We start from the raw sequence: 23,806 nt of genomic DNA on the forward strand, positions 1-23,806 counted from the left end.
TATAAAGATTTTATGCATTTTATGGGCATGGTTCCAAGAAGATAACCACACTTCCCTTAATTATATATTTGTGTGTGTGTGTGTGTGTGTGTGAGCGCGCGTATGATTTCTCTATCTATTTGAAAAGTAGATTAATAGAGAGAGAAGGAGAGACAGGGAGAGAGAGAGAGAGAGAGAGAGAGAGAGAGAGAGAGAGAGAAATCTTCCATCCACTGGTTCACTCCCCCAAAAGTCACAGTGCCTCTGGGCTAGATAAAGCCAGAAGTCTGGACTCCATTCAAATCTCCCACATAGGTGACGGGGGCTCAAGTACTTGGGTCATCTTCCATTGCTTTCCCAGGCACATTAACAGGGAACTGGATCAGAAGTTAAGCAGCTAGGACTTGAACTGGAACTCATATGGGGGCCAGTGTCACGGGCAGCGGGAGACCAGAAGCACCTGGCTCCTGCCTTCAAATAGGCACAGTGCGCCAGCCGCAGCGCACCAGCCATGGCGGCCATTGGAGGGTGAACCAATGGCAAAGGAAGACCTTTCTCTCTGCCTCTGTCTCTCACTGTACACTCTGCCTGTCAAAAAAAATTAAACATAAAAATTGACCATGAAATAATAAGAGTGAGACTTTGAGTGTAATTCATTTTTTTTGACAATTTGCAATCCTACGTGGATTTTTGCAGTGTGTTCTTCTACAGGTATTCTTCCTCTTTCTCACATTGTTTTGGGAAAGATTTATTTATTTGGAAGGCAGAGTAACAGAGAGGGGTCAGAGAGAACAATCTTTCATCTGTAGGCTCACTCCCCACATGGCCACAATAGCCAGGGCTGCGGCAGGTTGAAGCCAGAACCCTGGAACTCCATCTTGGTCTCCTACATGTGTGCAGGGGCCCAATGACTTGAGTCAACTTACACTGCTTTATCAGGCACATTTTCAGGGACTGGGATCAGAGGTGGAGCAGTAGAGACTCAAAGCGACACCCATTTGGAATGCCAGCCTTGCAGCTGGTGGCTTAAGCCACTGTGCTACATTGCTGGTCCTCTCATTTTTTTTTTTTCAGCTGGGAAATCTGAGGTTTGAGAAACTGAGCCATAAGACAAAACAATGATTTCTTAAGCTGTGTTAGACTTCAGCTGGTATTCCTTCTAATCTAAAAGACTATATTCCCCATGGGCAAATGACAAAACCTTTTCCACCTGAGTCTCCTCTTAGCAAACTAGTGATAATATGGTCTCCAGTATTAATCTATGGGCTAAAAGATATGATGGAAGGCATTTAGTCTCTCAGGAATGTTAGTTCTCTATCCAGGTCTCCTGTTATTCTTTGTGTACTTGGTGAACTAAAGGATGATGTAAAATGATTTGAAAATAACTAGCAAATATCAATAAAACACCATACAACTTTTATTCTCAAATCTGGATGCTAAGCTTTCCCCTCTGCAACTCATCAAAGATTATTTTGCATTCATTCTCATTTATTATTTGACTGTTACAGGTAAAAACCCAGAGGAATCTTCCAGGTAAGCAGCAGGTAAGGTACTTTTTGGAAGAAGGCAGAGTTTATAAAGCATCCTGAAATTGGGGTCAGCTTCACTGGGTGTCACTCTTAAGGATGTTGGTTCCATTTCTCTGAAGGGAGGAGAGAACTTCCACTTTGCTTCTGGCCTTGTCTAAATAAGGTCGGAGTTTGTGAACTCAAGAGGCTTCCGTGGCCTTGGCAGCTCGTGACAAGAGCCTCAGGTGATTACTGACGTCATAAATAAGAATGTCAATTGTTAAATCAACAACGGGAGTCAATGTGCACTTTATCCCCACGTAGGATCTCCGTCCTTAATGTGTTGTACTATGTGAATTAATGGTAAAACTAGTCTTCAAACAGTACTTTACCCTTTGTGTGTCTGTGTGGGTGCAAACTGTTGAAATCTTTACTTAGTATATACTAAGTTGATCTTCTGCATATAAAGATAATTAAAAATGGATCTTAATGAAGAATGGGAAGGGAAAGGAGTAGGAGATGGGATGGTTTGCAGGTGGGAGGGTGGTTATGGGGGGGGAGGAACAGCTATAACCCGAAAGTTGTACTTTCGAAATAAAAGTTTTATAAGAAAATTTTAAAAAGGATGTTGGTTGAAGAAAGGAATAAGGGCAGCAACCCATCTTTGAGATTTTTGGAGGGGAAGAGTGGAGAGATGTAAACAAAAGCAAAGGCTCTTAGTTCCCATTCTGTCTCCACCTGCTGGAGACTGTCAAGCCCTTGAGGATGGCCAGCGAGTCTGGTCTGCAGGCAAGCCTTGGTCCTGGACTCCATTTTCCAGAGTTCCTCCTGCCCTGACGTCGTGCGCACCCGAGCGCCTGCGTGCGTGTGTGCACGTCGGAGCGCATGTGCGCACAGGTGGATCCAAAGCCCAGGACTGTGGTAGTTCATTCACTGACCCTAGCCAGCGCTGGGAGGCGGGGCAGTGACTTCATTTGCACTCAGCGAGTCTGTTACTCTGCACCTGAGGTCCCAGGCAGTTTGCAAGCGCAACACCGGGGCCTCTCCTGCTGCTTCTCCTTCCCCTGTTGTTGGTCTGTAGCCATCGCCACTACTGTTCCTGTGCGTCCCCTTGCTTCGCTGCGTGTCCTGAAGGGAGCTGCCGGGCTCCCCGGAATTCTCACGGCAGATAAGGAGACCATGCAGAGGGGTTGGGTGCCAGGGCTGCTGGCGGCTGGGGTTCCAGGGTCGCTGGGTGACATCAGGCGACGGCAAGGTTGAGAGGGACCCAGGCTGTCCCCCGTTTCCCCATGCTCTGGGGGTCACGCGTCTCCCCTTTTCTCAAGTTTCCTTAATGCTTTTTATTTACGGGGTACAAGGGGTGTTCCCAGTCGCAAAGGGTGTGTGTGGGGTGTTCAGTGTTACTGGAATGGATCGGTGGGTTCATTTCTTCGGCTCAGTGTAGCAATAAACGGCCGGGAAAAGGTAGCAAAAAAGGCAGAAGCTTTATTGTGCCAAGCGAAAGTAGTCTTAAGCGAGCCGGATGCTGGTTTCCAGGAGGTGTACTAGGTTTTTAAAGGTCTCACTTTTTTTTTTTTTAAATTGGACCACAATCGGAGGGGTGGGGTGGGAGAGTTCATTTTTATATTGTTCTAAGTACTGCAGGGAGCCCTCCTCTTGGGAAGAAAAAACTGGCTAAAGGCAAAAAAAATTACAAAAACAAAAATAGTAACAACAACAACACATACAACCAGGTAGAGGCTTTGGAGCTGAGATTCCCTGAGAAATGCCGCAGTGCAGAGCTGGGTCAGTGGTCTGGGTGCATGTAGGCAGGTGACTGCCCGGAACTGGAGTCTTTCAGTGCCCATGCGGTTTCAGACCTACCAGGCCATTTTGCCGCGGTTCCCGTGGAGCAGGGCTGGGTGGCCCCCAGCAGGGAGCCCAGGGCTGCAGTGGATGGCACAGCCCTGCTGGCCCCACTCCGCAGGCACACAGCCTCCAAGGTGGGGTGCCCTCAGGCACTCAGGGCGGCTGGGACTGCGCAGGCTCCGCTGACTTTTTCCCCTGTTCTTCACTGTCCCGAAGTGCCGCTTCCCGCTGGCTGTCCTACAGTCCCTGCAGCTGGAAGTAAGGGGGCCGCCGAGTTTTCTTATTTTCTGTTTGGTGCCAAAGCCCAAGACATTTTTAGCATTGGGAGCGCACTAACTACTAATTTGCACAAGGTCTGGTCTGTGGACATCTCTGTACAAGTGTGAGGAGGGGTAAAACAGAAAAAGGGACCAGAAATATGTGCCCCCTTTCCCCCGCAGAGATGCCCACGCAGTGGGGAAAGAGTTGTGGCCTAGGAAAATACGGCACTTATCTTCCGCATAGTGGAATTGTCAGCAGAGTAACCAGTCTTGAGTGAGTCCCTGTTCTGTTAGATTAGTGCTGTCACCCGATTCCCGGTTGATGAACCTGATTGCCCATAATGAGGCCGCCTAGGAGGAGGAGCAGAAGGGACTCTAGGCAGTGGGTGTGAAGGTTGCTGAGTGCCTCCTCTCAGCCCCAGTGTGGGGTTTGCTTGTCCCCAGGCTGCATCCTGTTATGGAGCCTCTGATGGACCAGCAGCTGTGTGTTTCTTCTGGGAGGAGCTGCTTCAAGCCGGCGTTCTGAGCACCCACGTCCTGTGACCATTCATCTCCCAGGGAAACAGCCAGGAACAGGATTCCTAGAGCTGTCCTGTTGGCAGGCTGTCCTCTGCAGATCATACCCAGTGCCACTGAAGGGTGACAGGCAAGGTACTTAGCATGTGGAAGAGAAGTTTTTAATATGAGATACATGCTCTGGTGATTTAGCAGTGATGTCTCTAGGAAAGGCGCCCTGTGGGGAAGCTGATGGTGTCTGATGATGTCCATTCATCTCCCCATTACTAGCAGCTACTGACATCTGCTGTGGGCTGGAGAAGGAAGCCTTGTCCTTGAACTCCAGTGACTGGGAGGATTCAGCTACAGTTTAATGGAGGCTTCATTTGGAGGGAGTAACCAAAGTACTTCATTTTGTGTTTTTTTTTTTTTTAAGAGGTAGTAACATTTTTTCAGTTACAGCTCTGCATGTAATGGTTGTAATTTGTAGCAAATAATGATTTTTTGGTTACATTTTGAGTTTCATTTAGTTTCTGTTTAATTTATGTTTTCAAATTAATGAATCCTAGAAACCGGCTTATATTATCCTGGCTGTTAATGTAATTACCTTTCTCTCATCTCTCACTCAATGTACATTATAGAGATTTATTTTATTTATTGGAAAGGCAGAGTGACACAGAGAAGGAGAGAGAGACAGAGAGAGAGAGGGGTCCAGAACTCTATCTGGGTCTCCCATGTGGGTGGCAAGGACCCACATACTGGAGCCATCTTCTGCTGCTTTCCCAGGTGTGTGAGCAGGGAGCTGGATCAGAAGCAGAGCAAGTAGGTCTTGAGTAGTGTTCATAGGGGATGCCAGTATTGGAGGCAGTGGCATAACCCTCTGTGCCATGGAGCCAGCTCCTCCATAGATATTTGGAAATGCTGTTGGTAGCATTGAAAATGTAAAGTCTTAATTTTACAAGGGAAAGGGAAAGAAGTCTGTTCTAACTCTGGTCAGTTCCAGGGGCTGTTGGCTCACAAAGAAGCTGTTTCTGAAAAGAGACACAGGAAGATTTGTGTGTCTGTGCCACAGTATTGGAGGTATCCGTGTGTTTCCTGTTTGCACACTAACTCACATGTACAGATGTTCCTTGTGCATATGAGCATGATGCCGGTATTCCTCCATGTCTGGGCCTTGTCTGGGGAGATGAAGAGAAGATATATTGGTGGGGGAACCACACAGCTGGAAACTGGGCTCTGAATCAGGCCCACCATGCACGGTGCTTCTTCCCCAGAGACCCTCACCTGTTCTGGACGACTTGGCCTTGCAAAGCTCATCTTCCCAGGAAATATTGTAGCTGAAGGTTTTGCAGTTTTTTTTTTTTTTTTGCTTGGCTCAACTGCATTTTACCCAACATGTGTGCAGACCAAAGTCAGCTGTGTGTAGATCCCAGGATGACATCTGTGGGTTTTCCTGAGTGACAGTGCTCTGCTGCTGCTGCCCACTGGGTCCTAAGGCCTGTGGTGGCTCTCGTCTGAGCATCTGGAAGCCAGAAAGATGGCAGCTCAGCCACTGGGGCTTCCCTGTTTTTCTGCCCCTGACTTTCTCCCCCCTCTCTCTTTTTCTGTTTGCTGTTACTGCTGGTCTGGAAAGAGGAGGATTTTCCAGGAATATTCACTCCTTGATCCAAATTGCCAGTCAGCCTCTGTCCCTCTGAGAAGACTGCTTCTTGTGGGACATTGGCCATTGGCAGAGGTGCTCATGGACATGATGTAGGCACCTTTGAGACAGCCAACTTGTGCTACCTTTGCAGTCCTTTGGCAGTGGAATGAATGCCCCTGCTTTAGCAAGTGTAAGTTCCTGTGGAATGTGGTGGAAGAGATGGCATCCAGAAATCCATCCATCCATCCCTATTTCTTTGCTTTCCTCCTTATGCCTCTCTGACCTCGGAATTATTTTCCAGGCTTTCTGTTGTTTCACACTTAACAGACTGCATGGGCTTCTGTTTTCACAACTCTCAGCCCTTGTGCACCTCAGGATATTTTTCAGTGAAGGACAGAGGTGTCATCTGTCTTCCATAAAGCATCCATCTTACATTTCAAGCAGCTGTGTTTTCCTGGTGCTTATCTTGTAATAGACTGGAAAGCTGACTTCTCTTGGGACATAACAGGCTTACTGTCCTGGGTCTCACTTGAACACTGGACACAGTTGTCCTGTGTGACTGCCCCATATTTCATGTCTACAACTTATGAAACAGCTGTTCTCAAGATTTCCAAGTGCCTGTTTGGACTCTGGCTACGTTCACCCAGAGTGGCAACTAAATATTTATTTGGCACTTGGAGACTTGGAGTGCTGAGCCCTATAATCTTCTACTCAAATTTGACCAGAAAATAATTGTGTTTTGAAACATTTGGGGGTCCGGCGCTGTGGCTTAGTAGGTAAGGCTGCTACCTGCAGTGCCGGAATCCCATATGGGTACTGGTTTGAGACCCAGCTGCTCCACTTCCATTCCAGCTCTGCTATGGCCTGAGAAAGCAGTGGGAGATGGCCCAAGCCCTTGGACCACTGCAACCATGTGGGAGACCTGGAAAAAGCTCCTAGCTCCTGCCTTCGGATTGGTGTTGCTGCAGTCATTTCGGCCAATTGGGAAGTGAACCAGCAAATGGAAATCCTCTCTCTCAGTCTCCCCTTCTCTCTGTGTTTAACTCTTTCAAATAAATAAGGCCAGCGCCACGGCTCACTAGGCTAATCCTCCACCTTGTGGCGCCGGCACACCGGGTTCTAGTCCCAGTCGGGGTGCCAGATTCTGTCCCAGTTGCCCCTCTTCCAGGCCAGCTCTCTGCTATGGCCAGGGAGTGCAGTGGAGGATGGCCCAAGTGCATGGGCTGCACCCCATGGGAGTCCAGGAGAAGCACCTGGTTCCTGGCTTTGGATCAGCGTGATGTGCAGGCCACAGCATGCTGGCCACAGTGGCCACTGGAGGGTGAACTAATGGCAAAAGAAGACCTTTCTCTCTCTCTCTCACTGTGCACTCTGCCTGTTGAAAATAAAAAAAAATCAAATAAATAAATAAGTCTTAAAAAAAGAAAAGAAACATTTGGGCTGTGGGTAGACAGGGCAGTTGGCTTCAAGCCTGGTGAGAATTTTTGAGCTGATGTTGTTTTTACACCCCATATTAAAGATTTGCTTCATTTACTTTTCTTTCTTAAAAAAAAAGTTTATGTATTTCAAAATCAGAGTGAAAGAGGAAGAGGAAGAGATAGAGAAAGAGAGAACTTCCGTCTATTGGTTCACTTTTCAGATAGATGTAATGGCCAGGGCTTTGCCAGGCCAAATCCAGGAGCTTCTTCCAGGTCTCTGCATTGGTGGCTGGGGCCCAACAACATGGGCCATCTTTCACTTCTTTTCCAGGGCCATTGCATGGAGCCATATCAGAAGTGAAGCAGCCCTGTGGGATGCCAGCACTTCAGGCTGTGGCTTTTTCCACTATGCCACAATGCCAGCCCCATCTCTTTATTTTCTTAAGCAAACTTCCTAAAGTTTTCTTTCCTCTCTTTTGGAATTTCTGTGCTTCCATCCTCTCTATAACCACCCTTTTCTCTCTTCTTTTTTCGTGCTGAGAAGAGTAGTAGAGACACTGCAGCTCTCTCCCTTGTCAGCATGGCTTCCTCAGGCTTTCTCCCTGAATTAGGAGCAGCTACTTCTTGTGTTTAGGCAGGAAACTGGTGGGTCACAGCACCCTCAGGATTTCTGCTTTGCTCTCCTCTGTGATGTATTTGAAAAACCGTTCTCAGCTCTGAGTAGGGGGTGGCATTTGGTACTCTGAGATGTGTCTTTGTAAAGTCAGGTGTCATGGAGGACCCTGTGTCCTAAGATTCAGCTGAGCCCATCCAGGCCATGGGCAGCCTGTACTGAGCAGGGCCTGGCTGACATCAGGCAGATGGTGTTGGGGGTTGGAGGTACTTTCCAAGGGCTCTGGTCATGAAGCAGGGGTGGGGACACTAGTCTGGACTTTAAGCAGATCTGTGGTTGCTGGGGAGATGGGGGCAGTGCCCAGTTCACCAAGCTCCACCTCTGGAGCGCAGCTGGAGCAGAAGCCCCCGGTGAAGGGTAAAGCGAATCCCCAGACGACCTGGGCCATCCCTCTGTCTGGACTGCACAGACCTAGCCCTCTTCCTGCTCAGCCGCTCCTCGGTTCTCTGAGCCTGTTTTTTCCTCTGCCTCTCCAAGGGGGCCCAGGCTCCTGTGAGGAGCATGTTGTTTTCTGGTTGCTCACTCTCAACACAATCATGGGGACTCCTTTTCCTGCTGCTGGGTCTGTCCTGTCGGGATGAGGTGATGTTTGCACAGCTGAGGTGGGGCCTGGCTGGCAGGAGCAGTCCCTGATGGCTACAGAGCTGTCTGGCCTAGTGTGCCTGGCTCTGCTTGCTGCTGGCAGACAGCTGGCTGCTCTGCCTGGGGAAGCTACTGGGTCACCTGGCTCTGCTCCTGCCCCTTTCAGCCACTGCCATGCAGAAGTGATCCCTGCTGCTGCCCGCTCAAAGCTGTCTTCTGAATTAGCTGAGCTGTGAAGCTAGACATGGATCATCTGTGGGAAGAAGCCTCAGGGATAGCAGGACCAGCCTGGCAGAGGCAAGGCCACAGAGGGGCTCCTTGTGCTCACTTGCCAAGGACATCCCCCCAGTCTCCACCCCTGATGAGGCTTGCAGGTGCTTTAACAGTTGTTGGTGAGCTCATCATCTCCTTGCAGGATGTGGCACTCATGAGTGAGTTCTCTACTTAGAAACCAGAGTGGGAGGGTCCCTTCCACCTCTTTCAGGCTGTGCCCCTGGGTCCATTTGCTGTCTTCTGGATGGAGGCTGGGAGACTGGGTCAGTAGCACGAATGTGACCAGACCTGCAGTGGAGAACAGACTATAGGGCCATGTTGTGATAGGAGCCAGTGGAAGGTGCAGGTGGCTGTGGGGGTGGGAGGCAGAGGGAAGTCATGTGGGGGCCTGAGAGCATAGGAAGGGCGAGGGGTGTGTGGTTGTGGGCATGGATGTGCAGACTCATGCACCAGGGCCTGGATTTTAGGAGATCTGCTGTTGCTGGGGGAATGAGGGCAGTGCCCAGGTCACCAGGCTTTCCCTGGTGCACTGGGACTTAGCTTCCCCCTGGGCACCTGGGCAGTTGCATGGCCATCCATTCAGTCCAGAGGCATTTCCCTTTTCCTTTTCAAGGCCATGAAGCACTTTGGGAGCACTTCCCAAGCCCAGGATCTGCAGGTGGCAACGTGTCCATCCATGGGCCATTCAACACTCACCCCCACAGACAGATGCACAGCAGGCTCTACAGTGTTCATTAGGGATCCAGAGGTTTCTGGAACTCTTCCCACAGGTAGTTTTTCCAGGGATGCTTGCAGGTCAACCCTAGGTTGATGATTTGGAGGTCTTTCTCTGAATCAAAATGCACACATTGTATCTAAACAGCAGAAGCTGCACCATCTCTTCCCTTGCCATTTATAGTAATGTGGGAAAGGAGGGAGAGAGGCTCAAAACCCCTTTTCTGTGCTGTTCCAGCTGCTCTCTATTATTATCCACACACCAGGACTAGGCCTGGGTTTCTTCTGACTTCTTTTTCCTTTTATTTGATTCAGATGTGAGCTCCTATTAGAGAAACTGAGTCCCTGAGTCAGATGGACTAGGGATAGAGAATCCCCAATCTCAGATACTTTCTTGTCCTGTGAATTTGTTTTGTCAGATGTTGTTTGAAATGAACAGTCTACTAGAATTCATGTGTCAGGGAGATTGGGGTGATATAGAACAGGTTTGCTGTGATGATACTTGAGCAGTATTCAGGTACAAGGTCTTAGAGTCTCTGGTGTGTGCTCAGACCGTGAGTTACACTGACACCTTCACCCTCTGGCTTAGGGAGACACATCTGCAGCCCCTGCCCCCATGTGTGTGTCTCAGGCCCATGGCAGGATGGGTTATCTGTTCTCAGTGGAGGTGGAGTATGTGACTTGCAGGGGTCTCCTACGTCAGGTGAGAAATAAACAGCAGGCCTGAGTTGGGGGAGTTCTGGACAGGGATTGACAGGGGAGGCAGAAGAAGCATAGCTAGGGAGAGGCCTTTGCATGTAGTCTGTGGGTATCCTCCTAGGGCTGAAGGAGGACTGTCCAATACCCTGAGTGCATAAATAAGCTCAATGTTTTCCTTGTCATAGGAAGGGAGGCCCCTGGGGCTTGGGAATGCCAGAGAAGGGTTCTGATTGCCAGGGAGTGTGGAGTAGGAGTGTGGGAGTGGGAAATGCTGATCCTCTGCCTGCTGACCTTGGACTGGAGTCTGTTACCTAAGTCCACTTGTTTAAGTAGGGCTTGTGTTCGTAGTCTCACGTTCATATGTGTGTAGCAGATGCAAGCAGATGCTACCTCAAGTCCTGTCAGCTCTTTCATGGCTGCCTTTTGATTTAAGGGAAGGAGTTCAGCTCACTGCTGGGGCAGGACCTCGCTGTCAGTCACAGAGCACCCAGTTCTGCCTCGCCCTGTCCCCAGGCCTTCCCATACAGGCTCACAAAGCTGTTTGGGAGGCAGAAGAGCAACACTGAACATGGGATTCAGGACTTGGCGCTTGTGTGGTTCTGAGGCCTGACATCACAGACAATCTTGTGTTTCAAGTAACTTTGCAAAGAGAAATCACTATCAAATACTTCCTGATGATGTGTGATCGCTTTACCACCAGAAGACCCCAAGAGTATTCAGAACTGTGCCCAGTGCAGAGGAGACACTCAGGAAATATTTGGTGAGCAAAGGAGGACATTGCTTTGCTGCTGTTTATTGGGAGGTAGATTAGGAGTCCTGATTAAACTGGAGTTAATGCTCAGCTCTATATTTTGCCCTCTGCATGGTTGGTCACTTGGCCATAAGCTGAAGCCCCATTGTCCTTTGGATTCTTGGCAGAGATCTTTGGTTTCCCATTAGAGGTGCATTGCTTGGCCTTGGCTTTCCTGAGGGAGGCTAGGTCAAAGAGGGGGTCCTACTTCTTCTTCCCGGGAACCTGGTGGTCATGGTGGGTAGCTAAGATGTTTATATGAAGCAGAAATGGTCATGAAAAACCACAGACAGGAAGGGCTTGAACATGTCCTGGGCAGGCATCACGCTGTGATGTCAGGACTGCCTGTTTCAGGTCATGTGTGGTGGCGGTGGTGGTGGAGGAGGGGTGGGGAGTGTGGGGATCATCCTGTGTAATGCAGATTCCCAGGGCCTGCACTCCTCCTGCTGAGCAGAGCCACAGGGAATGCTGCCCAGAGTTCTTTGTCTTTAGCAGGCAGCCTCCCTAGGTGATGCTTTTGTCCCTTGTGGATTCTCTGTCCCTCCTCTAGGGGGACAGCATCAGAGGGAATGAAGGTTTTAAAGAGGAGTTTAACCCTGAGGGACTGGGAGTTAGGGTTAGGAGGGAGGAGAGACAGAGGATGCCATTCTGCAGAGCAGCAGGGGAGAGTGGAGACACAGGTCTGCTCCCAGCAGTGCCTTTCTTGCACAGTCCTGTGGAGGATTTGCCCAGCTGCCTTGTGTCCCCCTGGTGGCCTTGGCTCCTTCATGGGGAGTTCTCTTTCCTTCCCACATTGCTGACCAGCTGACGGTGCATGCTCCAGCTGCCCCTTCTCTGCAATTTTGTAATTAGGAGGTGGCCCAGGGGAGGGGCTTGGGGTGCTTAGCCTGATGTGGGGGAGGCTGGGCATGCTTTGGTATGGCTTGGGCTCCCACCAGCTCATCTTGCTGCTATACTGCCAGGAGGGGCTGGAGGGTTGTTTTGTTTGTTTGTATTTAAATCAGCACTCCCTTTCTCTTTGCCAGCTCTCAAGTTTTGAAATCCTAATTTGTAAAGAAATAAGTGCTGGAGGGTGGGAAGTGGCAGATTAGTCAGGGGAACATGCAGATTGGCATTCTGTTTCAAGTTCTGCCTCTTTCTGGGGGCAGTGCTGGTGGCTGTGAGGTTAAATGACCTACAGAAAGGGCTCAGGGTGAGGTCTGGTGGCTTTAGATACCTGACCACTAGCAGCTGCCTTCCTCAAACTTGCTTCTAGACTTCTGTGTGGGATTTCCTCCTAATGTAATTTCCTACCTCCCTTTAAAAGGCTCATCTCATTTCATTGTAATTATTTGCTTCATTGTTTCTCTCCTGTAAGTGTATGTCTGTCTCCTTGTGTCACAATATCCAGTGTATCACTTCATGTTGTGCTTGGCTCAAGAGATAGTGGTTGTGAGAGTAAATGAACCTCTTTGCTGAGAGGCACTGTCTGGCTTCAGCCCAATTGATAGAGTGTGACTGACACCTCAGTGTTGAGCACAGGACTGGGTAGCTCCTGGCACACTGGCAAGTGGGAAGTGGTGCCTAGAAAGTGAAGAACAGCTTAAGGACAGGGTCACAATGCAGGATCAGAAATGCTGGGCTTGTCAGGGATGAGCTGTGTGACTCCAAGTAAATCACTTTGTTCTTCTGAGCCCCAGCTACTCCTACTTAAATTGAGAGCAAGTGGCCAGTGCCAAGGCTCACTAGGCTAATCCTCCCCCTGTGGTGCCGGCACCCTGGGCTCTATTCCCAGTTGGGGTGCCAGATTCTGTCCTGGTTGCTCCTCTTCCAGTCCAGCTCTCTGCTATATGGCCCAGGAAGGCAGTGGAGGATGGCCCAAGTGCTTGGGCCCTGTACCTGCATGGGAGACCAGGAGGAAGCACCTGGATCCTGGCTTCAGATAGGCACAGCGTGCTGGCTGTAGCAACCACTTGGGGAGTAAACCAATGGAAAAAGACCTTTCTCTCTGTCTATCTCACTGTCTAACTCTGTGGCAATAAATAAATAAATAATTTTAAAAAATTAAAAAATGAGAGTAAGCGGATAATCCTTGCCCTGCCTTGCAGGGTGGCTGAGATGGAGAAGGTCACACAGGTGTGTTTTGTAGTCTAAAAGTAACTAAATAAATATGGCACATATGCACTGTATGCAGGGATATGGATACACACAGAAATGCTTGTTTAAAGAACAGCACAATATTAGGGGACTGAATTGGCTTATAAAATACCGACGTGTACAACTTGGAGGTAGAACTCTTAGATGCAGTTCTTGTTTTTCTTATTTTTTAGTTAATTATTCAGAGAGGCAGAGTTATAGACAGAGAGATGGGGAGACAGAGAGGTCTTCCATCTGCTCATTCACATCCCAAATGGCTGCAATGGCCAAAGTTTGGCCAATCTGAAGCCAGGAGCCAGGAGCTTCTTCTGTGCCTCCCATGTGGGTGCAGGGGCCCAAGCCTTTGGACCATCTTCCACTGCTTTCCCAGGCTGGTAGCAGTATTTGTGATAGAGGAATTGCAAACAGGCTGTGTCATAACAGAACACTTGTTGATGAAGGTAGGCGGAAGTGAGGGCCTCACACTCACACTTGGGAGGCATATAATATGGTAGAGTCTCTTTGGAGGATAACCTGGCAGATGTCTCCACAAATTTGAAATGAAAATTTCCTTTGGTGGGGTTCAACTGCAGAAACCTTTACAAACTGAATCAGAGGGGCTAGTGCTGTGGCATAGCAGGTCAAGCCACAGCCTGCAGTGCAGGCATCCCATGTGGGCACTGGTTCAAGTCCTGGCTGCTCCACTTCTGATCCAGCTCTCTGCTCTGGCCTGGTAAAGCAGTGGAGAATGGCCCAGGTCCTTGGGCCCCTGCACCCATGTGGGAGTCCTGGAGGGAGCTCCTGGCTCCAGATTGGCTTAGCTCTGGCTGTTGTGGTCAACTGGGGAGTGAACCAGTGGATGGAGGACCTCTCTCTCTCTGCCTCTCCTTCTCTCTCTGTAACTCTGACTTTCCTGTAAATAAATAAATCTTTAAAAAAATTGAATCAAATCAATTTTGTAAGCAAAATCAGATACTTTCTCAGCAATTGTGACTATACTCCACAAAAGTGTGCAGCAAGATTTTTAATTAGGGTTTCTTATTTTCTCAGCATTATCTGCTAAATTAACCACACAGTAAATCATTGTGGGTTTTTCTGATCTTTAACCACCTCATGTAATAACTAAGAGTTTAAATTTATCATCGGGCATGTGTTTTTCAACACATGCACTGATATTACCAGTTCAGTGAACATGGGGGCCACCTTTATAGGGGTTAAAATAAAGTTTAATATTATAATTATACAGATCTCCTTAATATCTTCACAACTTCCAAGGCACATAACTAATATTGTGGGTCATTTATAGGAGATGTTTGATTGAGTTTATTATTTTTTTGTGAACTAACATGTAATTACTGTGTGGACATTAGAAACACAATTCTCAGAGCATGCAGCTTTAAAGTTTTTGGCATGATAGGGTGAATAACTGTGTGGACCATGGTGCTGGTTCTGTCCTGGTGGCTCCTCTTCCAGTCCAGCTCTCTGCTGTGGCCCGGGAAGGCAGTGGAGGATGGCCCAAGTGCTTGGGCCCTGCACCTGCATGGGAGACCAGGAGGAAGAACCTGGCTCCTGGCTTTGGATCAGCACAGTGCTCTGGCTGTAGCGGCCATTTGGTGAATTAACCAAAGGAAGGAAGATCTTTCTCTCTCTCTCTCTCTCTCTCTCTCTCACTGTCTAACTCTGCCTGTCAAAAAAAACTATGTGGATCTTCATTCTAGAAATGATAAAAATTATTTTAAAAAGACTTATTCATTTATGTATTTGAAAGGCAAATTGACAACGAGAGAAGGAAATATAGAAAGATCCTCCATCATGCACTTCACTCCCCCAATGTCCTAGGCTTGGCTGGGCCAAAGCCAGAAGCCCAGAATTCCATTTGGGTCTCCCATGCAGGTAGCAAGGGCCTTGCACTTGGGGCCATCCTTTGCTGCCATCCCAAGTGTATTATCAGGAAACTGCATCAGAAGCATAATGACTGGGCCTGGAACCAACACTGTGAAACAGAATGCAAGCCTTGGAAATGGTGGTTCAACCTGCTGTGTCACAGTGCTAACCCTGGTCAAAATTATGGTAAAACAAAAGTAAAGTCTCTAGACATGGTCCTAAAGTTGCAGCAAATTAAGAAATATTTACGGAAGAAAATTTAGTATTTGTTGAAAGCAGGGAGATTCAGTGCCATTTGAATGCAGAGCTGTTTCCTCTCTCCCCTCTCAGAAAACTCCACTCCATACCTGTGGAATGAGAACACTGGGCTCCCTCTCCTGCTAGCTGACAGCTGGGTTCTGTTTCCAGAACTGTGCTCTGAGTGGGGACAGCTGAAAGACTGGAAGCTCAAAACCGAGCTTCCTGCATTTACAGTATTGTCATTCAAGGGCAATGGCAGGATTAGAGAAGAATCAGGATTTTAAGCAGGGTAAATCATGTGTTGGGCACAGAGAAGGAAGCCCACATCAATCCTGATCTTCCCCATTTGGAGGGGAGCAGCAGTAGCAGTGGGAACTCCATGCAACCCTGTGCTGACCTTGTTTTGTCTATAGCAGCATGCAGATCCAGCTCTCAGATTTGTGAAGATGTGTCAGATGGACAGATGGATAAAGGAACAGATGGATTTTCAGGAGTTCCTAGCTGAGTAATTATCAGAGTTGGAATTTTGTATTTCCACACTGAGTTTGAAATGCACCTGACTTGAGACCCGCTATTTTATTCCAATATGTGCACTAGTAGAGTTTTCCCAAGTGTGTAATATGATCGATTGATGCATCGCTGATGATTTCACTACATGAGAGCAAGCATCTTTATAAAGGGTTAGACATGAGTAGCCCTAAGAACCTTGTTTATTTGTTTCAGTGTCTTAAAGTAGAATAGAGTCATTGTTCCTATCCTCGTGCTTTAAGCAAGCATCCATATGAAGTAACAGGGGTTCTATAACTACAACATAACTACCAGAACTTAAAATAAAAGTAGTGACAATTATCATCAACTCTTGTGCTCACATTTGATTTTCCCCATTCCTCATACGTTTCTTTGAAACATGAGTTTGCTAAGCTAAGATTCATCAGAATTTGACTTGGATAGCACAGGGTTGCAGGTGAATTCTGATACATCATGTATGCTGTCCAGACAGCAGGACTGAGTACCTAGGAAATAGATGAATCATTCTTATTTCCTGATAGGAGGAGTGCTGAGGCTGTGGGAAATGTGTTTTCCCATGCCATGGCGCCACTGGCACAAAACCATGTGAGAAGATTTTTCAGGGTCATTCAGAGCATTGGCCATTCTGCTCTCTCTTTTCCAAGAAATTTCAGGCTTTGTGGCCCCCAATGCTGCTTGATGGATTAAATGGATTCTGTATCCCTGAAGGTTGATCCCAGGAGAAAAGGTGATCCTACAGGCCACAGGGAAGCCCTGGGAAGTGGGACATACATTCTCCACTTGTGTTGAGCAGAAACATCCATGATACCCAGGCGGCTGAGCCCTGATATTGAGGTGTTAGCCATAAGCCTCAGTCTGTGTGGGAGACACAGTGGCACGGGATCCTCTGAATGGGAATCAGGAAAGGGGTTCTGTGGGCTGTGCTTCAAGAGCTTCCCATGTCAGTACTGAGATTGTGGTATAGCAGTTAAGCTAAATGACTCTGTGTGCTTACACATGTTCAGAAGCTGATTACAGAAGCTCCATGAATGTGGTCGATGCAAGATTGCAGTGGGGCACGGGGACTGTGCAGACCACATGAGCAGGAAAGTGTGCAGTATGAGTGGTTCAAGCTCAGCCACTGAAGGATCCTGTTACTGACCTGTATAACATTGGTTTATCCATTTGAAGCATGAGGGCATTCCACATACCAGAAAAATATCTCCCAAATCCTGATCTAAATCACTGTGAAGTGTGTGCAAGATCTATTACTATGGGGCAGTTTGGTTTGTGGAGTCTTTGTGGTGTCTCACCAACAAGTAAAAGGTCTGTTCCATTTCTGTGATGTGTGGCCTGCCCAGTACCTTCCTTGAGTTCATGGAAGTCTATACACAGTGTGGTTTTCATGAGCAGTGGGTTTATGGTGGAAATCAGGGTTCTGGATGAAGATCCTATTTCCTCTCTAACAAAGTGGTTCATGCTGAATGAAGGAGTGGACTCCATCAGTTGGAATCCACATGAAAGGACACCCCTCTGATGCACACCCTTTCCTTAGAGCTTCATGAACTAGGCAAGGGAATCCTAGAATGGCTAAGGCCCAAGCAGTTGTTGATCCTTCTGCCCAGAGTGAGCAAGATTTTAGCGATGCTCTCTTATGTTAACTGTAAGCAAAAACTGGGTGATGTTTCAAATTTCACATGAACTTTGAGAAGGATGACACAGGTGACTTCAGAAACATAGTCCCGAAATGTCCATAACTACCAGACTGAAATAAAGAGGCATATACTACATCTGGGTTTTCCCTTTGGGATGGCAAGAACCCAAGTTCTTATCCTCCCAGGCACATTAGCAGGAAGTTGCATTGCAGGTATAGAATAGCCAGGACACAAACCAAGATCTTTGATCCGGGATGCGATTCGTCCCAAGAAGCAGCTTAATCTGCTTCACCACAATACCCATCCCTCCTTTGGTTATTTTCTGTAGTTCTTGCTTGCACCCACATCTCCCATCAAGCAAGTCCCAGGTTTCATCACAAGTTGACTGTCTGATAAGGCAAATTCCAGCAGGTACACACTTTTCAAAGTATGTTAGTATTGTAGTCACTGATGTCCCATGGAATAAAGGAAGTGAAATGGCAAAGGCAAGGATTATTGTGTTGAAGGAGTCTGTGAAGGCTTGGGTCCTGGAAGGTGTGTCATTTGGACCAAGTACCAGAAAAATGCACTGCAATGATGTACTACAGTGTGTCCATTTTTTCTATATGGTTGTGGGGAGAAAAATCTAAATGACAAGGTGCATAAATTCTATGGATTTGGATTTCTAGGGATACAACCACAAGAGGTGTTCTATAAACAGTAACATGGAGCCCTGCATTGTGCATCTGTATCAATTAGAAATGCTTAACACCTACCAAGCATTTTTTTTTTAGTATTGATTTTCAGAATGTTTCTTTTTTTTTTATCTTTTAGTAAATGAATATAAATTTCCAAAGTACGACTCATGGGTTACAATGGCTTTCCCCCCCATACCGTCCCTCCCACCCACAACCCTCCCCCTTCCCACTCCCTCTCCCCTTCCATTCACATCAAGATTCATTTTCAATTATCTTAATATACAGAAGATCAGCTTAGTATACCTTAAGTAAGGATTTCAACAGTTTGTTCCCACACAGAAACATAAAGTGAAAAATAATAGATGATTTTTTTTTAAATGATGATGAAATCAGATCAGACCTATTGTCATGTTTAATCCCAGTGAGAGTCAAGTTGGGAATTGATAATTTCTTTTTTTTTTTTTTTTTTTTTTACAGAAGATCAGTTTAGTGTACATTAAGTAAAGATTTCAATCGTTTGCACCCCCATAGAAACACAAAGTGAAATATACTGTTTGAGTACTCGTTATAGCATTAAGCCTCAGTATACAGCACATTAAGGACAGAGATCCTACATGAGGAGTAAGTGCACAGTGACTCCTGTTGTTGACTTTACAAATTGACACTCCTGTTTATGGCATCAGTAATCTCCCTATGCACCAGTCATGAGTTTCCAAGGCTATGGAAGCCCCTTGAGTTCTCCGACTCTTATCTTGTTTAGACAAGGTCATAGTCAAAGTGGAGGTTCTCTCCTCCCTTCAGAGAAAGGCACCTCCCTCTTTGAAGACCTGTTCTTTCCACTGGGATCTCACTCACAGAGATCTTTTTGCCAGAGTGTCTTGGCTTTCCATGCCTGAAATACTCTCATGGGCTTTTCAGCCAGATCCGAGTGCCTTTTGGACTGATTCTGAGGCCAGAGTGCTATTTAGGACATCCGCCATTCTATGAGTCTGCTGAGTATCTCACTTCCCATGTTGGATCACTCTCCCCTTTATTTATTCTATCGGTTAGTGTTAGCAGATACTAGACTTGTTTATGTGCTCCCTTTGACTCTTAGTCCTTTCATTATGATCAATTGTGAACTGAAATTGATCACTTGGAATAGTGAGATGGCATTGGCACATGCCACCTTGATGGGATTGAATTGGAATCCCCTGGTATGTTTCCAACTCTACCAATTGGGGCAAGTCAGCCTGAGCATGCCCCAAATTATACATCTCTTCCCTCTCTTATTCCCACTTTTATGTTTAGCAGGGATCACATTTCAGTTAATTTTCAACACTTAAGAATAACTGTGTGATAATTACAGAATTAAACCAGTCATATTAAGTAGAACAGACAAAAAAAATACTAAGAGGGATAATGTATTAAGTTGTCCATTAGCAGTCAGGGCTATGCTGATCAAGTCACCATTTCTCATAGTGTCCATTTCACTTCAGGAGGTTTCCTTTTTGGTGTTCAGTCAGTTGTCACCGATCAGGGAGAACATATGGTATTTGTCCCTTTGGGACTGGCTTACTTCACTCAGCATGATGTGTTCCAGATTCCTCCATTTTGTTGCAAATGACTGGATTTCGTTGTTTCTTACTGCGGTATAGTATTCTAAAGAATACATATCCCATAATTTCTTTATCCAGTCTACCATTGATGGGCATTTAGGTTGGTTCCAGGTCTTGGCTATTGTGAATTGTGCTGCAATAAACATTAGGGTGCAGACCACTTTTTTCTTTATCCATTTAAACTCCTTTGGGTAAATTCCAAGGAGTGGGATGGCTGGGTCGAACGGTAGGGTTATATTCAGGTTTCTGAGGAATCTCCAGACTGATTTCCATAGTGGCTTGACCAGTTTGCATTCCCACCAACAGTGGGTAAGTGTCCCTTTTTCCCCACATCCTCGCCAGCATCTGTTGTTGGTAGATTTCTGTATGTGAGCCATTCTAACTGGGGTGAGGTGAAACCTCATTGTGCTTTTGATTTGCATTTCCCTGATTGCTAGTGACCTTGAACATTTTTTCATGTGCCTGTTGGCAATTTGGATTTCCTCTTTTGAAAAATGTCTATTGAAGTCCTTGGCCCATCTCTTAAGTGGGTTGTTGGTTTTGTTTTTGTGGAGTTTCTTGATCTCTTTGTAGATTCTGGTTATTAACCCTTTATCTGTTGCATAGTTTGCAAATATTTTTTCCCATTCTGTTGGTTGTCTCTTCACTCTCCTGACTGTTTCTTTTGCAGTACAGAAACTTCTCAATTTGATGCAATCCCAATAGTTGATTTTGGCTTTGACTGTCTGTGCCTCCCGGGTCTTTTCCAGAAATTCTTTGCCTGTGCCAATATCTTGAAGGGTTTCTCCAATGTTCTCTAATAACTTAATGGTGTCAGGACGTAGATTTAGGTCTTTAATCCACGTTGAGTGTATTTTTGTGTAAGGTGTAAGGTAGGGGTCTTGCTTCATGCTTCTGCACGTGGAAATCCAGTTTTCCCAGCACCATTTATTGAATAGACTGTCCTTGCTCCAGGAATTAGTTTTAGATCCTTGATCAAATATAAGTTGGCTGTAGATGTTTGGATTGATTTCTGGTGTTTCAATTCTGTTCCATTGGTCTATCCATCTGTTTCTGTACCAGTACCATGCTGTTTTGATTACAACTGCCCTGTAGTATGTCCTGAAGTCTGGTATTGTGATGCCTCCGGCTTTGTTTTTGTTGTACAAGATTGCTTTAGCTATTCGAGGTCTCTTGTGCCTCCATATGAATTTCAGCATCATTTTTTCTAGATCTGCGAAGAATGTCTTTGGTATCTTGATTGGGATTGCATTGAATCTATAAATTGCTTTTGGGAGAATGGACATTTTGATGATGTTGATTCTTCCAATCCATGAGCATGGAAGATTTTTCCATTTTTTGGTATCCTCTTCTATTTCTTTCTTTAAGATTTTCTAATTCTCATCGTAGAGATCTTTTACGTCCTTGGTTAAGTTTATTCCAAGGTATTTGATTGTTTTTGTAGCTATTGTGAATGGGATTGATCTTAGCAGTTCTTTCTCAGTCATGGCATTACTTGTGTATACAAAGGCTGTTGATTTTTGTGCATTGATTTTATATCCTGCCACTTTGCCAAACTCCTCTATGAGTTCCAATAGTCTCTTAGTAGAGTTCTTTGGATCCTCTAAGTACAGAATCATATCGTCTGCAAAGAGGGATAGTTTGACTTCTTCCTTCTTGATTTGTATTCCTTTGATTTCTTTTTCTTGTCTGATGGCTCTGGCTAAAACTTCCAGAACTATGTTAAATAGCAGTGGTGAGAGTGGGCATCCCTGCCTGGTGCCAGATTTCAGTGGAAATGCTTCCAACTTTTCCCCATTCAATAGGATGCTGGCTGTGGGTTTTTTATAAATTGCTTTGATTATATTGAGGAATGTTCCTTCTATACCCAATTTGCTTAGAGTTTTCATCATGAAAGGGTGTTGAATTTTATCAAATGCTTTCTCTGCATCAATTGAGATAACCATATGGTTTTTCTTCTGCAGTCTGTTAATGTGGTGAATCACATTGATTGATTTGCGAATGTTGAACCATCCCTGCATACCAGGGATGAATCCCACTTGGTCTGGGTGGATGATTTTCCTGATGTGTTGTTGTATTCTATTGGCCAGAATTTTATTGAGGATTTTTGCATCTATGTTCATCGGGGATATTGGTCTGTAATTTTCTTTCAGTGCTGCATCTTTCTCTGGCTTAGGGATTAAGGTGATGCTGGCTTCATAGAAAGAATTTGGGAGGATTCCCTCTTCTTCGATTGTTCTGAATAGTTTGAGAAGAATTGGAGTTAGTTCTTCTTTAAACGTCTGGTAGAATTCAGCATTGAATCCATCTGGTCCTGGGCTTTTCTTTGTTGGGAGGGCCTTTATTACTGTTTCAATTTCTGTTTCAGTTATGGGTCTGTTTAGGTTTTCGATGTCTTCCTGGTTCAATTTAGGTAGGTTGCATGTGTCCAGGAATCTATCCATTTCTGATAGGTTTTCCTGTTTGCTGGCATACAGGTCCTTGTAGTAATTTCTGATGATTCTTTTTATTTCTGTGGTGTCTGTTGTTACGTTTCCTTTTTCATCTCTGATTTTATTGATTTGGGTCTTTTCTCTTCTTTTTTTAGTTAGTTGGGCCAATGGGGTGTCAATTTTGTTTATTTTTTCAAAAAACCAGCTTCTCGCTTGGCTGATTTTTTGTAATGTTTTTTTTGGTTTCAATCCTGTTAATTTCTTCTCTGGTTTTAATAATTTCTCTTCTCCTACTAGATTTGGGTTTGGTTTGCTGCAGTTTTTCTAGGTCCTTGAGGTGCGCTGAAAGCTCATTTATTTGGTACCTTTCCAATTTCTTGATATAGGCACCTATTGCTATAAATTTGCCTCTCAATACTGCTTTTGCTGTATCCCATAAGTTTTGATATGTTGTGTTGTTGTCTTCATTTACTTCCAGAAAGTTTTTGATTTCTCTTTTGATTTCTTGAATGACCCAGTGTTCATTCAGGAGCATGTTGTTCAGTCTCCATGTGTTTGCATACTTTCTGGGGTTTCCTGAGTTGCTAATTTCCAGCTTCATTCCTCTATGGTCTGAGAAGCTGCATGGTATGATTCTAATTCTTTTAAATTTGCTGAGACTTGCTTTATGGCCTAGTATGTGATCAATCCTAGAGAAGGTTCCATGCACTGCTGAGAAGAATGTGAAGTCTGTAGATGTAGGGTTGAAAGTTCTGTAGATATCTGTTAGATCCATTTGGGCAATAGTGTCAATTAAATCTGCTGTTTCCTTGTTGATCTTCTGTCCGGATGATCTGTCTATTTCTGAGAGTGGAGTATTGAAGTCCCCCAGTACTATTGTATTGGAATCTAAATCTCCCTTTAAGTCCCTTAACATATCTTTTAAATAGACCGGTGCCCTGTAATTAGGTGCATATACATTTATAATAGTTACATCTTCCTGTTGAATTGAACCCTTAATCATTATATAGTGTCCCTCTTTGTCTCTCTTAACAGTTTTTGTATTAAAGTTTATTTTGTCTGATATTAATATGGCTACACCTGCTTTTTTTTGGTTTCTGTTGGCATGGAATATCTTTTTCCAACCTTTCACTTTCAGTTTGCATGCCTCTTTGTTAGAGAGATGTGTTTCTTGTAGGCAACAAATAGTTGGGTTGTGTTCTGTGAGCCAGTCAGCCAAACGGTGTCTTTTAACTGAAGAATTCAGACCATTAATGTTCAATGTGACAATTGATACGTAGTGACTTTGCCCTGCCATTTTCCTGGAAATATTTTCTAGTATATGCTTTGAGCTTCCCATGCTCTTTTACTGGTAGGTGTTCTTCCTTTCCCTTCTTTCATATTGATGGCCGTGTTTCTGTGTTTCTGAGTGTAGCACATCTTTAAGTATCTTTTGCAGGGCCGGACGAGTGGCCACAAAGTCTTTCAATTTCTGTTTGCTATGAAAGGTCTTTATTTCACCTTCATTCACAAATGAGAGCTTACCAAGCATTTTTTAATGTAGGTTTTAGTGACAGCATTATATTTCTTTCCATGGTGTACTGAAAATGATTTGAACAATAATCTTTAAAAATATAAATTAGTTCTCTTCAGCTCATTGCTTTTATTTCTCAGCTCATTCTGTATTCCTTGTTCAACACAGTATGATCTTGCTTAGTGCAGTAGAATGTAAGAGCAAGCCAGATCAGCTCGCTCACAACTCCCTCCATTCACCTTCCTTTACAGATGCAGTTCTAGAGACCTCTACATGTCTCTGAGATAATGAAGACATCGCCAGT

At 45.6% G+C, this 23,806-nt stretch overlaps 1 long non-coding RNA gene across 1 annotated transcript; it reads left to right on the top strand.

The window, feature by feature from the left end:
- Positions 1-2,311: 2,311 nt before the first annotated feature.
- On the top strand, positions 2,312-23,806 carry LOC149121628 (uncharacterized). The gene is made up of 3 exons (XR_016222969.1): positions 2,312-2,588; positions 4,040-4,246; positions 23,754-23,806. It is a non-coding gene; the product is annotated as an uncharacterized LOC149121628 (long non-coding RNA).

Source organism: Oryctolagus cuniculus, chromosome 16 (genome assembly GCF_051225735.1).
Source record: "Oryctolagus cuniculus isolate XC-2025 breed Fujian yellow rabbit chromosome 16, ASM5122573v1, whole genome shotgun sequence".
NCBI lineage: Eukaryota > Metazoa > Chordata > Mammalia > Lagomorpha > Leporidae > Oryctolagus > Oryctolagus cuniculus.